Source organism: Acinonyx jubatus, chromosome B1, assembly GCF_027475565.1.
Source record: "Acinonyx jubatus isolate Ajub_Pintada_27869175 chromosome B1, VMU_Ajub_asm_v1.0, whole genome shotgun sequence".
NCBI classification, from domain to species: Eukaryota; Metazoa; Chordata; class Mammalia; order Carnivora; family Felidae; genus Acinonyx; species Acinonyx jubatus.
In genome coordinates, this window is record NC_069382.1 from 198,114,398 (window position 1) to 198,127,743 (window position 13,346).

The 13,346-nt window shown below is 54.5% G+C and overlaps 1 protein-coding gene across 7 annotated transcripts in view; it reads right to left on the reverse strand.

Moving 5' to 3' along the window:
* AFAP1 (actin filament associated protein 1) overlaps positions 1–13,346 on the reverse strand; it is a 146,727-nt gene that overhangs the window by 95,643 nt on the left and 37,738 nt on the right. The window contains exon 1 of one of the 7 annotated variants that reach the window (XM_027074478.2): positions 738–1,021. The exons of the other annotated variants lie outside the window; for them this stretch is intronic. The gene's annotated coding sequence lies outside the window, so the exon portion shown is untranslated. Of the gene's footprint in view, positions 1–737; positions 1,022–13,346 lie in introns of those variants that run through there. 7 annotated transcript variants of the gene reach the window in all.

Here is a 13,346-nt window from a genome sequence, read left to right on the forward strand (position 1 = left end):
AGATGGCCCTCCCCCAAACCGGAGTCAGGACAACTGGCAGCCATTTGGAGGAAGACAAAAGATAAATTTAAGTACTTACATCACACACCAGAAGAAACTCCAAAGATACCTGAGAATCAAAATACCAAAGACGAAGCCATTCAAGTCCTCAAAGAAGCAGAAGGCGAATTCTTTTATAACCCCGGCCTGGGAGAAGATTTTCTAACTAGGACTCAAAATCAGATGCCACAAGAGAACGGGGGTCAGGGAGGCTCCGGAAAGAACAGCACAGATGAGGCAGGGCTCGCACCTGCCTCCCGCGGCGCACCGGGCCTTGTGGGAAAGCACACATCTCTCCGAGCTGACCGTCTCCAGAGGCTGGGTCGCTGCAGCGCTGGGGAGCCTGTTGCACGAAACCTCCACGGCTCCCCCTCCCCCGGGACCAGTGCACTGGATTTGAGGCTCCAGTTAGGAAGCAGTTTCTAAACCATGGCTGGTCCCAAGACCAACCTCCTTTTCAGAAAATGGCCCTTGTCCCCGACCTCCTTAAGAAGTGACTTTTCCTGACACTGTATCAGATCTCAACCAGCCCCTGCTGATGTTTCCAGAGTCATCCTCTCCACTCCCCCACTCTGCCTCACACTGCGGCAAACGGTCCGGTTTCCTACACCCGTCGGGCCCACTCTTACCCGAGGACGGTGGCCTCCACCTTGCCCGTCCGTGTCGTGCTACACCTCTCGAGGCCACACCTCCCTTACCTGGCTGCCCTGCGAGGCAGCGCCGTCCCCACCGGGCAGGCCTGCCCTTGGCAGAGTCCACGCCTGACGCAGGAGCGGTGGCTGGACCCGTGTGTCTGCTCCGGCGGGCAGCGTGCGGCCTCACGTCGGGGACCGCCGCGTGACTCCACGGACGCGCACGGTGTGCTTGGCGAATTCACACGCCCGTTTGTTTCTACATCTCCATGACGGACAAAACTCCTGAGATTCGTGTGGAAGAGAAAGTTGCAGAGAAAAATACCACAGACCGTCCTCTCCTGGTAGCCATGTCTTCCGTGCTATTCTTAGAACACGCGATCAGAAGTGGCAAAGGAATGATTCTGACAGCTTCACGGTCTCCGCCAGGTCGATGCCCGTCTCCGTCAGCGGAGACACTGACAGGAGGACTTGGGAGCGTGCTCGGGAGGGACGGGGCTTGTGTGGCACTGGAGCAGAGGAGCCGACGCTCCAGCACAGCACAGCATATTTTCCCTTATAGGGTTACGGTGAGGACTCTTCGTGCAGACTCTGGCAAATCTTTCCACAGGCCCCCGCAGATAATCTCAATGGGCTGCCGAAAGGTCGATCTGAGAAACCTCAGGAAAAGCAGCATAGCCTCAGACGCGGTCTGCTTGGCGAGTTTGCCTCAGCTAGACCACGTCCAAAATTCCTCACGACTCAGACGACCACGATCCGAATGACCGGATGCGGGACCCGACCAAACGTCTTGGGCTCCCGGTGCCCTGCCCTACAGTTATGTGCCTCGCGAGACGGCTGGAGATCCAAAGAAGGCTATAAATAAAAGCCTGGGACTTCAGGGGAATTCCATTCAGGCTCGTTTAATTTGATTCTGAAAAGTCAAAGTAAATAAAGTTGCTACTTGTCACTCTCTTGGGTCTGCAGCCCTGGCAGTCAGGGCCCAGTTTCAGCATCGACCAAGAACTGATCCTTATAAGATTTGTCAACATCCCAGAGGAAAGCTTGCATTTCTACAAGAGTAAGTGCATCCATATATATTCTAAGTCCTGAGACGCTTCCTTTCTGGTCAGAGTGAGCCAGCAAAAAGCCCCCCAAGGGATCGATGTAAAAATCCACAGAGCATATTCTTGCAATCATCATAAAAGTCGGATTAACACATGGAGAAAAAACAAAGCGCTGAAGGAAATATCCTTCTATGATTTTGTAGAATGCAAAGGAGGAGCAAAACCTAGATCTGGAGCTGTCTTCCACAATCATAATAATACATGTAATCTGACCCCCTGAAGCCCTATTCCTAGGCTGGTAAGAGAGACCCAGATAAAAGCAAGCTGGTTGCTAGCAAAGGTTCCAGTATGATATTGAGAGCACGGTATTTGCATTCTACGGAATAGAAACTGATTTCAGTAGTGAGTTGTGAAACACCGACCACGTGCAAGACATCGGACTCAGAAGTAACAGCAAGCCCCGACTTCCAATGGTTCACGACGGACAGCAGCAGACAAACATTTGGACTCGCGATCCTTTATTCTATGAAAGGGAGAGTCACAGGTTTTCACAAAAGGTGGCATTGCAAGATCCCCACGTCTGCAAAGGTGGCTCTGACAGCAGCATCCAGGAGGAAGTGGACAGTGAGACTACTGCACGAACAGGCCCACGGGGCAGGGGATCTGAACGACAGCCCTGGGAGGATGGAGAAGGAAATGTGCTCTATTCACTGCACTGTATTTCACATAGTTACTAAAAAAAAAAACCTCATGGCACAGATACTTGGGTAACCTAAGTGTGGGGTGTACAATAATAAGTAACACAAACATGGTCTCTGACACTCAAGTTAGGGGAAAAGAGCCAGAAATGAGGACAGACGCTGTGAACAAAGCATCCAGCCAACAATTTTACATCACATTTTCTAGCTCCAGATCCCCTTCATCTCTGAGGTCCTCTGCCCTTAAGAATGGTTCTGTATTCACAGTGGCCCAAAGGTGAAGCCACCCAAGTGTCCATCAACGGAAGAACAGATAAACCGAGTGTGGGCCATCAGAACAGAATATTATTCAGCCTTAAAAAGGAAGGGAATCCAATCCGGACACCTGCCACCACACGGACGACACCGTACTAAGTGAAATAAACCAGTGACCGAAGGGCAAATACTGTAGAAGTCCACTCCGATGAGGTCCTTAGGGTATTCAGATCCACAGACACAGAGTGCGGGTGGGGGGCGCCAGGGGCCGGGGGAGGGTAGGGGAGGTAGTGTTTAATGGGGGCAGGGCGTCAGTGTGGGAAGGTGGGAAAGTTCTGGAGACGGAGGGCGGTGATCCACAACAGTGCGGGTGTGTTTAATGCCACTGATTTCTATTCTTGAAAAGGGTTAAAATGGTCAATTTTATCACAATTTTTTTTTTAATTTATTGAGGTATAACTACATAATACTATATTAGTTTCAGGTATATCACACAATCTGTGAATGATGAATGAATGAATGAATGAATGAAGAATGGCTCCATGTCGCCCACTCACAAACACCCTAGCGCCCCCTGAGCGAAGCTGAGCCTTGTCCAGCAGCCAACCCTTTGCCAGTGTGGCCCCAGCGTCCTCACAGATGGACCACCTTCCACACTCTGCCTGTGTGTGCTTCCGTGCGGCCAGATCCAGCTACTGCTCATTCTTTCCAGAACATTCTTGTGTTCCTTCCTCTGACCTTGGCTCATGTGTTCTGCAATACACCTGCCCCAGCACTCAACTTCTCTCCCAAGCAAGATTTCTGTGGGTGAAACCAAGCACCACCTCGCTCTGCAGACCCTTCCCAGATCATCCCAGGGGACGGCGACCACTCCGGCCTGTGTTTAGGTCCCTCATCCGTCTACTCTCCTGCCAGTTTCTCTGCAGAATAATCAGATGCTCCCTAGCAAGGAACAACTGAAAAGTGAAAGAAAGAAAAAAAAAAAAAAAACCACCTCATTCCATTTATAATGGCCTTGAAATATAAGAAATACCTGAGTTGAACAAAGTGTTGTGGAAGACGTATAAACTGTCCACTGTGAGACGCTGCTCAGAAAACTGAACGCAAATCTAAATAAAAGGAGAAACACCATATCGCAGAGTGCAAGACTCTGTAGTTAATTCAGCAATTATCCCCCAAGATATTCCAGAGACTCAACACAATCCCAAACAAGGTCCCAGCAGCTTTTGCAAAGAGGGGAAAAAAAAAAAAAAAAAAAAAAGATGCTGAATCTAAAGTACATGAAAATGAAACAAACAAGAATAGCCAAACACTGCAGAGAGAAAAACCATGTTGGGGGACTTCACCGAGCTTCGAGACTTAACTGCCAGCCCACAACAACCAAGCCCGTGCGGTACTGCTGTTAGGAGGGACAGTGGAACAGAGCAAAGTCCCACACGATGGCCAACTGGTCTCGGACAAGGATGCCAAGTCACTTCAATGGGGAAAGAACGGTCTTCGGAACAAATGGTTCTGAGCAAGTGGGTGTCCCATGGAAGAGTGACTTTCATCCCCTGCATCAAACCGCCTACGAAAATGAACATTCAAATGGATCAGAGGCCTGCAGGTAAAAAGTAAAACCATAAACTATCTAGAAATAGAAAAGAAAACGTGCCAGTAATTATTTAGGACTTTGGAGTAGCCCAGGAGCTCTCGGGAGAACACAAAGTACTAACATAACATTTAGAACTCGGTAAGTTGGGCTTTTGAAAGACATCACTGAGAAAATACTTGCAGTGCACATTTGACAAAGCACAACAGACTGACTCCTCAGAACGTCCAGAGAACCTAACAATAAACAACAGAGGAGTCCGACAGGCCACACGCACAAAAAGACACAAATGGCCGTGAGACGTGGGCACCACCAGTCACCGGGGTGAAGCTAGTTAAAATCACGACGGCACATGCCTCCACCTGCAGCACGATGACCAGAGCTCGTGAGACTGGCGGCATCAGGCACAGACAAAACCGTGAGCGTGCGGCGCACTGGCACTTTCCTGGAAGGAGCCTCCGTGGTGCAGCCACTCCAGAGAACAGTCTGGCAGCTTCTCCTAAAGTGAAACGTGCATCTCCCGTGGGGTCTGATAATTCCACCGTGCGTGTCTGCACACAAACGTTAGCGGCTTCGCTCAGAACAGCCAGACGCTGCCCTTGGCCTAGAGATCATTAGCAAATACCCAGATAAACCATGACGCGTTCACACAATGGAGTATTTGGTCGCAATAAAAAGAAACCAACTATCCATTTGCGCCACTTGTGAAGGAAGCACAAAAAGGCACACTACACGATCCCATTTTCATGCAATTCTAGGATCAGCAAAGCAAAGCAAAGAAGGCAGATGGGGGGGGGGGGGGGAGGGGGACAGGTTGCCGTGGTCTGAGTGGGCGAGGGACCCGTCCTGCTGGATTCCCGGATTCGCGGGGCTCCAACCAGGGCGGGGCAGGCTGATCACGTGACAGGCAGTTCAAGGTCAGAGAAAAAGACCCCACCTAGTCAAGGCGGAGCCACACAAAACAGGAGACCTCTGCACACTGAATCTGATAATGCCAGACAAACGGGAGAAAACCGAGGTAAATAGGATGTGAAGAGAAGATTCTGCCGCACAGCAGATAGGGAACAGGAGCATGGACTGGCTCGGCACAGCAAGGGCTAATTCCAGTTTCCTAAGGAGGGAAGCAGGGCTCCTAACCACAGGCGCAGAGACTCAGAAAGTTCCAGGGAACAGAGTTGTGTCTTCATCACCATACAGCTGCTCGGAACTTCATTCACGAATGCGTTCTCCTTCTAGTCAACGGAAGGAACAAAAACAAACAAAAGGGGAAAGAAAGGCAGACTGAACTCGTAAGCCGGGTCCGACTCAAACAACCGAAGGCTTTATTCTCTCCCAGGCCACTGCGGAGGCCGACCAGGTTTGGAGGGGTCACGGCCCACACAGCTGCAGGGGACAGGGGACAACCCGCACCCTCTCCAGCTCTGCCTTCTCCCAGGGGCGAGAGGTTCCTGCTCAAGTACGAAGCCCTCCAGCAGGAGGTCAAGGCTCCGCGAAAAGCGGCACACAGCCGCCCCTGTCCAGCAAGCATGGAGAGGCCACGTGAAGCCCGGGTCCCCGCGCACCTGCAGGGAGGCAGGGCCGAGCCAGGTGCAGGGGCGCGGGCGCCCGCCTCCCCCGCCAGCCGCTGCCTCCTCACAGAGTTCCAGGGGCAGGCAGCGAGGTACGGAGCCCACCCACCCTCTCTGGGCACATCTGTCTCCCCGCTGACTCGGTTTCCTCTTCAGGCAGAGGCTCCTAAAGCTGAAGAGATCTTGGGCAGTATCCCACCTAATACTATGAGCGTTGTTTTTTTTTTTTAAGTTTTATTTATTTTGAGAGAGACAGAGAGAGAACATGAGCAGAGGGACGGGAAGAAGGAGAGTGAGAGAGAGAGACAGAGAGAGAGAAGGACAGAGAATCCCAAGCAGGCTCCATACTTAGCATGGAGCCCAAAGTAGGGCTCGATCCCACGACCCTGGGATCATGCCCTGAGCTGAATCAGAGTCAGATGCTCAATCACCCTAGCCACCCAGGTGCCCTTAATACTATGGTTTTATGAACACAGACGCTGAAGCTAGGGGAGGAGCAGGGACTTTCGGGCCAAGAGCACAGAAAGGACCGACAGAAGAGTCTAGCTGCCCAGAAGGTTCTCTTTCTCTGAAACAATCCTACCTCCACAACCCGCGGGGACGGTGCTAACTCAGGGCACAGAAGAGGCCGGGCACCACCTCCGAATGCAGAAGCGTCGCTTTAAAAGAACACGAGGCGGGGCGCCTGGGTGACTCAGTCGGTTAAGCGTCCGACTTCGGCTCAGGTCACGATCTCGCGGTCCGTGGGTTCGAGCCCCGCGTCGGGCTCTGGGCTGACCGCTCAGAGCCTGGAGCCTGTTTCGGATTCTGTGTCTCCCTCTCTCTCTGACCCTCCCCCGTTCATGCTCTGTCTCTCTCTGTCTCAAAAATAAATAAACGTTAAATAAAAATAAAAAAATAAAAATAAAAATTAAAGAACCCGAGGCCTCTCCACACAGAATGAAAGATGAGCCTCTGGCCCACGAGGCAGCCACCTGCTGCCGGCTCAGAGAGCCCAAGGCCCTGCAGATGTCCCCAATGACTGCCGGGACAGAGGGTTCGTGGGGGAGGGGCAGCTAGGAGGTTCCAGAGTGGGGAAGCTGCTCGCAGACCTCGCTCTCCCCGGGCGGTGGGAGAAGGGCAGGCGGAGGGAGAGGGAGGCCCACGCCAGCTGCAAGAGCCCACATTTCCAGGAACGGAGACAAGGGATGTTTCCTCCTAAGCTCCACCTTTTTCGCGTCCAGCTAGATGGTCCGAGCCCTGCAGCCACACTTACCTGAGTCATCTGAGACGCGGCTTTGGACGACCGCGGACATTGGGAGGCAGGGCCCCAGGACACCGAGGACAGTGCCCTCAGACTCCAGACGTGCCCGCCGGGCGAAGCCGGCTCACCTCCCACAAACTCGAAGCGGTCCTCCCCGAATTCAAGCTCTTCCCTGCACCGCTTCTGCAGCTCTACGGTGACCACGCATTTCAGATGGCTCCCCTGGCCCCGCCAGCTGTGCCCGAACCGCAGTCCTCGGTCAAAAGCGGGAAGGGAGGAGAGGGCACGTGTGAGGACGGGGAATGGACGGCAGGGGCAGGGGGCAGGATCAAAGCGCACACCAGAAGAAGACCAAATAGAATTCTCGCAACCAGGGGGAGCTTTAGTCAAACGCTGGCTGCCATCCACGGCTCGTATGATACAGGAGAGACTGAGGCACGAGAGAGCAAGGCAGTGTGCCCAGTGACGCCCCAGGGGGGAGGGGGGGCAGTACCTTCTGCCTCGTATTGTTTCGTTAGTCTAGAACTTTCTACGCCACTCTGCATTAGCGGGCCGGATGGCCCCCTCTCTGTCAGGAAAATAACAGTCCGTGACGACTCTCGTGTCTGTAAAGACACAGAGCTGCCTTCACAGCTCTCACGTTGCAGAATTATATTTTGATATTAAAAAACCAGAGATAAAAGTATTTTTAAAATGCTTTCTCCCTGTCCTCCAGACTGGAACTCTCACTCTGCCATGGGAATGGGGGGGGGGGGGGGTTGGTTCCTGTGGAAATGCAGATTCTGATTCTGCAGGTAAGGGGGCCCCGCAGGGCTGCATTCCTAAGGAGCTCCTAGGTGACGCGATCCTGCTGGGTCCGGGCCCGCCGGGCCCGAACCCGGCCCTCACTGAGTCTGCAGACCCAGTGGACCGACCGGCCGGCCGGCAGCAGGGCTCCTGGAAGAAATCGGGACAGCGTTCCTGCCGTGAAGCCTCCTCCCACCCACAAGCGGGGCGGGACGCTCACCACAAACTGGATTCAAGCCTCCAGCAAAGTCATCAGGAGAGGGGACGGTTAGCCCAGGAACGAAGCCCCCAAAGACACGTTTGGCCTCTGGCTAAGCTCCGAACGGCCAGGTCCAACCAGACTGAAAAGACTTGGTAGCACGGCTCGACCTGCAGCCTCCCGCCTCTCAGTGGGGACAAACCCGCCGTGGGCCCAATCTGGCCCGAAGCCTCTGTTTGCACACAGTTTGGTTGGCACCCAGCCACGCCCACTCACCCCTGGTCCACGGGGGCGGCTACCGGAGCCTAAAGCCTAAAATCTTCGCCACATGGGAAGGGGGTTCAGGGACACGAGGTCCAGAAAAGTGAGCCTGAAAGCCAAGGGCCGGCATACGATCCCAACACTGCAGAGGCGGTCGCGACAGGGCAAGGGTTTGGTTCGGATTTGGTTTTGTTTTCATGTTTATTTATTTTTAAGAGAAAGAGAGAGAAAGAGTGCACCCAGGGGAGGGGCAGAGAGAGAAGGAGACACAGACTCTGAAGGAGGCTCCGGGCTCCGAGCTGTCAGCAGAGCCTGACGCGGGGCTCGAACTCATGAGCTGTGAGATCGTGACCTGAGCTGAAGCCAGAAGCTCAACCGACGGAGCCCCCCGGGCGCCCCCAGGGCAAGGACTTGTGAGGCAAGTCTGCTAAGAGCTGAAACACAATCGGAAATGGAAGACCGAATCCTCTTCTGAGGCTCACGTCTTCCTGCTGCGAGTGTGGAGCCGGCCTCACAGGGACACCACCTGAACGTGACATGCACCCGAGTCACCTGCCCCCACAACTGCTCTTGCCCCGCACGGAAACCTGACTCACAGTGAGGGAGCAGCCCGGCAGCGGAGAAGCTGGCGTTAGGGCTTCAGGTGAATTTGGTCCTATCGTCTGGTCATCGCGAGGGGCCAAGGCCGCGGGCTCTACCTCCACCCGGGTCCCTCTGTGCTCCTCTGGGGCTCCTGACAGCAGGAACAGAACCGAGGCTCAGACCGCATGGGGAGCGGGGGGCCGACGGGTCTGTCTGCGGGGGAAAGCAGACTGAAAGGCCATCTGTCGCCCTGCCCCTACCCCCTGGCAGATGGGGCCCCCACCGCGCCCGTGTGGATGGGGAGGGCCGGTGGGCACCAAAGGCTGGGTAACATATGTCTGTGTGTCAGTGGAAGTCAATTAAAGGAGACGGTTGGCCTCACAATAGCTTCTCAGAGTCTGGAGCTGCCAGCTCCCAGGACAGATGAGATTCGGGTTCTGACAAAATGCAATGACGAAATTGTGGTCACACACGGAACCAGCAGACTCCGGAGTTGAAGCCACTGGCTTGAAATTCCACTCCCCCACCTCCTAGCTGTGGCCTCAAGGACACGGCGACATCACCGCTCCTCCCTCTGCAGAATGGGAAGGAAGGACGGGGCCTCGCCACCAGGGCTCTGCTGAGATGTGCCTGGTGAAACATTTAGCACCGGATAAGCCGTGAGCAAGCCGTGACCGCTACCATCACCATCATCAGTATAATTATCTGTTAAAGAGCATTTTGTAAAGTTTAATCTCTGCTTTAAAGAGCAGGTACAAGGATTAAACGAGACGATAGCAACTTGCCGACAACGGAGCAGCAGCTACGCAGTCCGGCCTCAGTAAACCGTAGTCTGCCCGGAGACACCAAGCCTCACCTCCCCTGTAGATGTCACGAGAGCCCCCCCCCCAACCTAGTGAGAACCCCTCTTCCAAACACGTCATAATGCTGCTTTAAATGATGGTAGAATCTGCGGAGACGTTATTTCACAGAAGAGGAAAGGACTTCCTGGAAGGGTAAGTCGCTCGAAGACACAAGGCTCGCAAGTGACAGAGTAACCACAGCAACCTCATAAAAGTACCAGCAACTTCAGGAACCCCCAGCTCAGTAATCCTGGCTTCAGTAAAGCAGAAAACTATGCCGTCACGTTACCATTTCCGCGTGAAAGTGTGTGTCCCTCTTCGAAGTAGTTCTTTTCAAAGTCGATGCAAAGGGCCCTATTCCTGCAGGAAAACATGTCCCTCACAGTGTCCAAAATACAGCATAAGCCACAATTCAGAGATTTCTAACACACATTTAGTTTTCCGGGTATAGGATGTTAACCCGCCCCCCAGGATGAGGATCCAGAGGATACAGAATGAACTAAGTCCTGCTCACGCCATCGCGACAAACCATCTAGAGTAAACCTTACTTAATCCACCAGCTCCCTCCAAAGAGGGGTCTACACCGCCCCCAACTTCCTTCCTCCCCACTGTGCTGGGCTCCCACGTCCCGCCGCCCCCCCCCCCCCCCAGACCGGCTCCCATGGAGTCACAGTGACATCTGTCCTCACTTCATCGACGGGACGGCATCTGACCACACCCCCATCGCCCACCCTCTGGACACGGTTTCTCCTGTGTTTCCCGAGATACCTCTTCCTTCCCTTCGGTTGACGGGCCTCCTCCGCTACTGCCATGCATCTTCCTGGACCCGGGGCTTTTTCCCTCATCATAACACACATCCGGGTGATTTCCTCCGACTCCATGAATCTAACTACCATTTGTCATGGCCCCTAAATTCCCGTCTTGAGCTGAGACCCCGTCCACACTTCCAGCTGCCCTCTGTGGGGAAACAGAGCTGAATCCAGCCTTCCTGAGGAATGCCGGAGAGATGGGATCGATACAGGAGACACTCGGGCGCAGGGGACAGGGTGGTGACAAACAGCTGTGAAAGCGAAGGCCAGGGGACACGGATGGCGCATTAGGAGAACCGGGACATGAGAGGGAGCTCAGTGTACCTGCCGATGTGAGGCAGCTGCTGTCCACAGTGGTGGACACCGTGTGACACGGGCAGGCCCCGTCCCGCAGGAGTGAGCGGGAGACACTCTACACCTTTGTGGCCTCTTTGCTTGTGAATCAAATCAGCTAATCCTATGTGAATTGCTCATGTTCTTTGCGGTGTGCTTTCTGCTCCTCCCCACCTCTCCCCCTGCCCCCTGCACTCCAGGGCCTCGGGCTTGGACCTCAGTCTTAGCCATGCCACCAGCCACCGACCCCCTGGCCCGAGGGCTCCGGCTGGCCCTTCCCCATCTTGGTAATGGCGTCGCCGGCCCACCAGTCACTCAGGCCAAAACCCGCGAAGCCTCTCACCCAACCGGTCAGCACATCTTACGGGGTCTCCTTTGAAAACACAGCAGACTACCCACTTCTCGCCTCCCTTGTCATTCCCCACCAGGCCCAACCTCTGCGTTCGCCAGCCCAGGTTGCTGAGAGAGCTCCCAACCCGCCTCCTCTCCACTTCTTCACCTCGCCCCTGCAACCTAGCCTCACTAGAAACAGTTGGGAACGAATGAATGAACGAACGAACGAATGAACGAATGAATATACACACACACAAACAAGACAAAGAAAGAGAGGGAGGGCGGAAGCACAAATCTAAGATGTCTGGGGAATCCGCTGAAGAGCATACAGGAATTCTTCGTGTGATTTTTGCAACTTTTCCCTAAGTCTGAGTTGTTTCAAACGAAAGAGTGAAAAACAAAACAAACGAAACTCACTCCCTCCTTCTGAGTCCATCCTGTCTCCCTGCAGCCCCCCAACTGGGGGGACCCCTCCGCTCAGCCCCGCTGGTTTTCAGAAAACGGTAAAGAGCCCTTGTCTTTCTTTGGTCTGACCGAGCTTGGCAAGGGGGGTGTAAAAATAGCGGACGCAGGACCCACAGACTGTCCTGTGAGAGCTCTCCGTTTAACGGGAAGGACAGATACACAAGCAGAGAATTTCAGAATGACGTGACACGTGCTTTGGCGGGGACGCAGGGCTACAGGGACACGCAGCTCGGCGAGGCGGACCAGAACCTCAGTCCTGTGTCTTGCAGGCACCCCGTGACCACACTTTCAAGGCTCTGTGCACAGGTGTGCGCCCAGGCCATCCACTCCCTCAGGGCCAGTCCCAGGGGCAGCAGGAATACGGGCCCAGCTCAATAAACCGTGGACGAGTGAGCAAGCAGGTCAAGAACACCTCGTCCAGCAATACTCAGTACCACGACAAGACGGTGTGCAAACCACGCTTTTCTGGTTGGAAGCAAGGCTCGGTTCACAAACCGTCTCTCCCCAGAAGGGCAGACGTCAAGGCGTTCTTTACCACCACGCACGCCAAAGGCTCCCTGTGCAGGACAAAGTCCCATCGTTATCCAACAGCGTGCACGGTCGATAAGCCTCAGCCTCTCTCCCATCCCCGGGGCCTGATAAAACGAGCTCTGGAAAACCCTGATCATTGTGAGGGTGGCTCCTAGCCCCAAGAGCCTCCAACACCAGAAGCCGAGGCCAGCAGGCCGACTGGGGACAACAGATAACTGGGAGGTAAGAACAAGGGGGCCAGTGGGCTGGGAAAGTGCTGGAAGCAGGTAAGGCAAACAGAGACCTGACAGTGGCCGCCCAGGGCCCAGGGAGTTAAGAAGGAAGTTGTGTGTGTGCATGTGGGGTGGTGGGGTCGGTGTGGGGGTTGTGGGGGTGAGTGTGGGGTGTGTATGCGTGGGTGTGGGGTGTGTGCATGTGAGGGGGTGTGAACGTGGGGGCGAGTGGGGGGCTGTGCGTGGAGGGGACATCGTCTGGAGTCTGACTGGCAGGTGGGACAGTGATGGGTGAACAACTGGGCTGAGAGCACCTGGCTGGGTCTCGCTCGCTCGCGGTCCACGCCGGTCCAAGTGCACGTACCCCCTCAAGTGTGAGCCACGGCAAACGCCTCCGGCGGCACTGCCAAGAGAACATCTAATTCACACACGTGGCTGGGAACAACACCGCCACTATCACGTTAACACCGAAGAAATCCTGACTGCCTACAGCCCGCAAGAATGACACCCGTGGCGACTCCGGTTATCACAGAATCCTCCGGAAATCTGTAACGCTGCAAGGAGAGGCCGTAAAGCACACGCCCCACACCAGAGCGCCTCCCATGCTGCCCGTGCATAAACGTCTCCACCGCAGGGGAGCCCGGCGGGGCTCGCGCGGTTAAGCGTCCGACTTCCACTCAGGTCATGATCTCACGGTTCGTGGGTTCCAGCCCGCGTCGGGCTCTGTGCTGACAGCTCGAAGCCTGGAGCTGCTTCGGATTCTGTGTCTCCCTCTTTCTCTGGCCCACCCTGCTCACACTCTGTCTCTGTCTCTTTCAAAAATGAATAAACATTCAAAAAATTTAAAAACTAAAACATAAAAATAAATTTCTCCAGTGCAGTGTATTTAGCAAACTGTCCTATCTAGTATCTCTGTGCCAA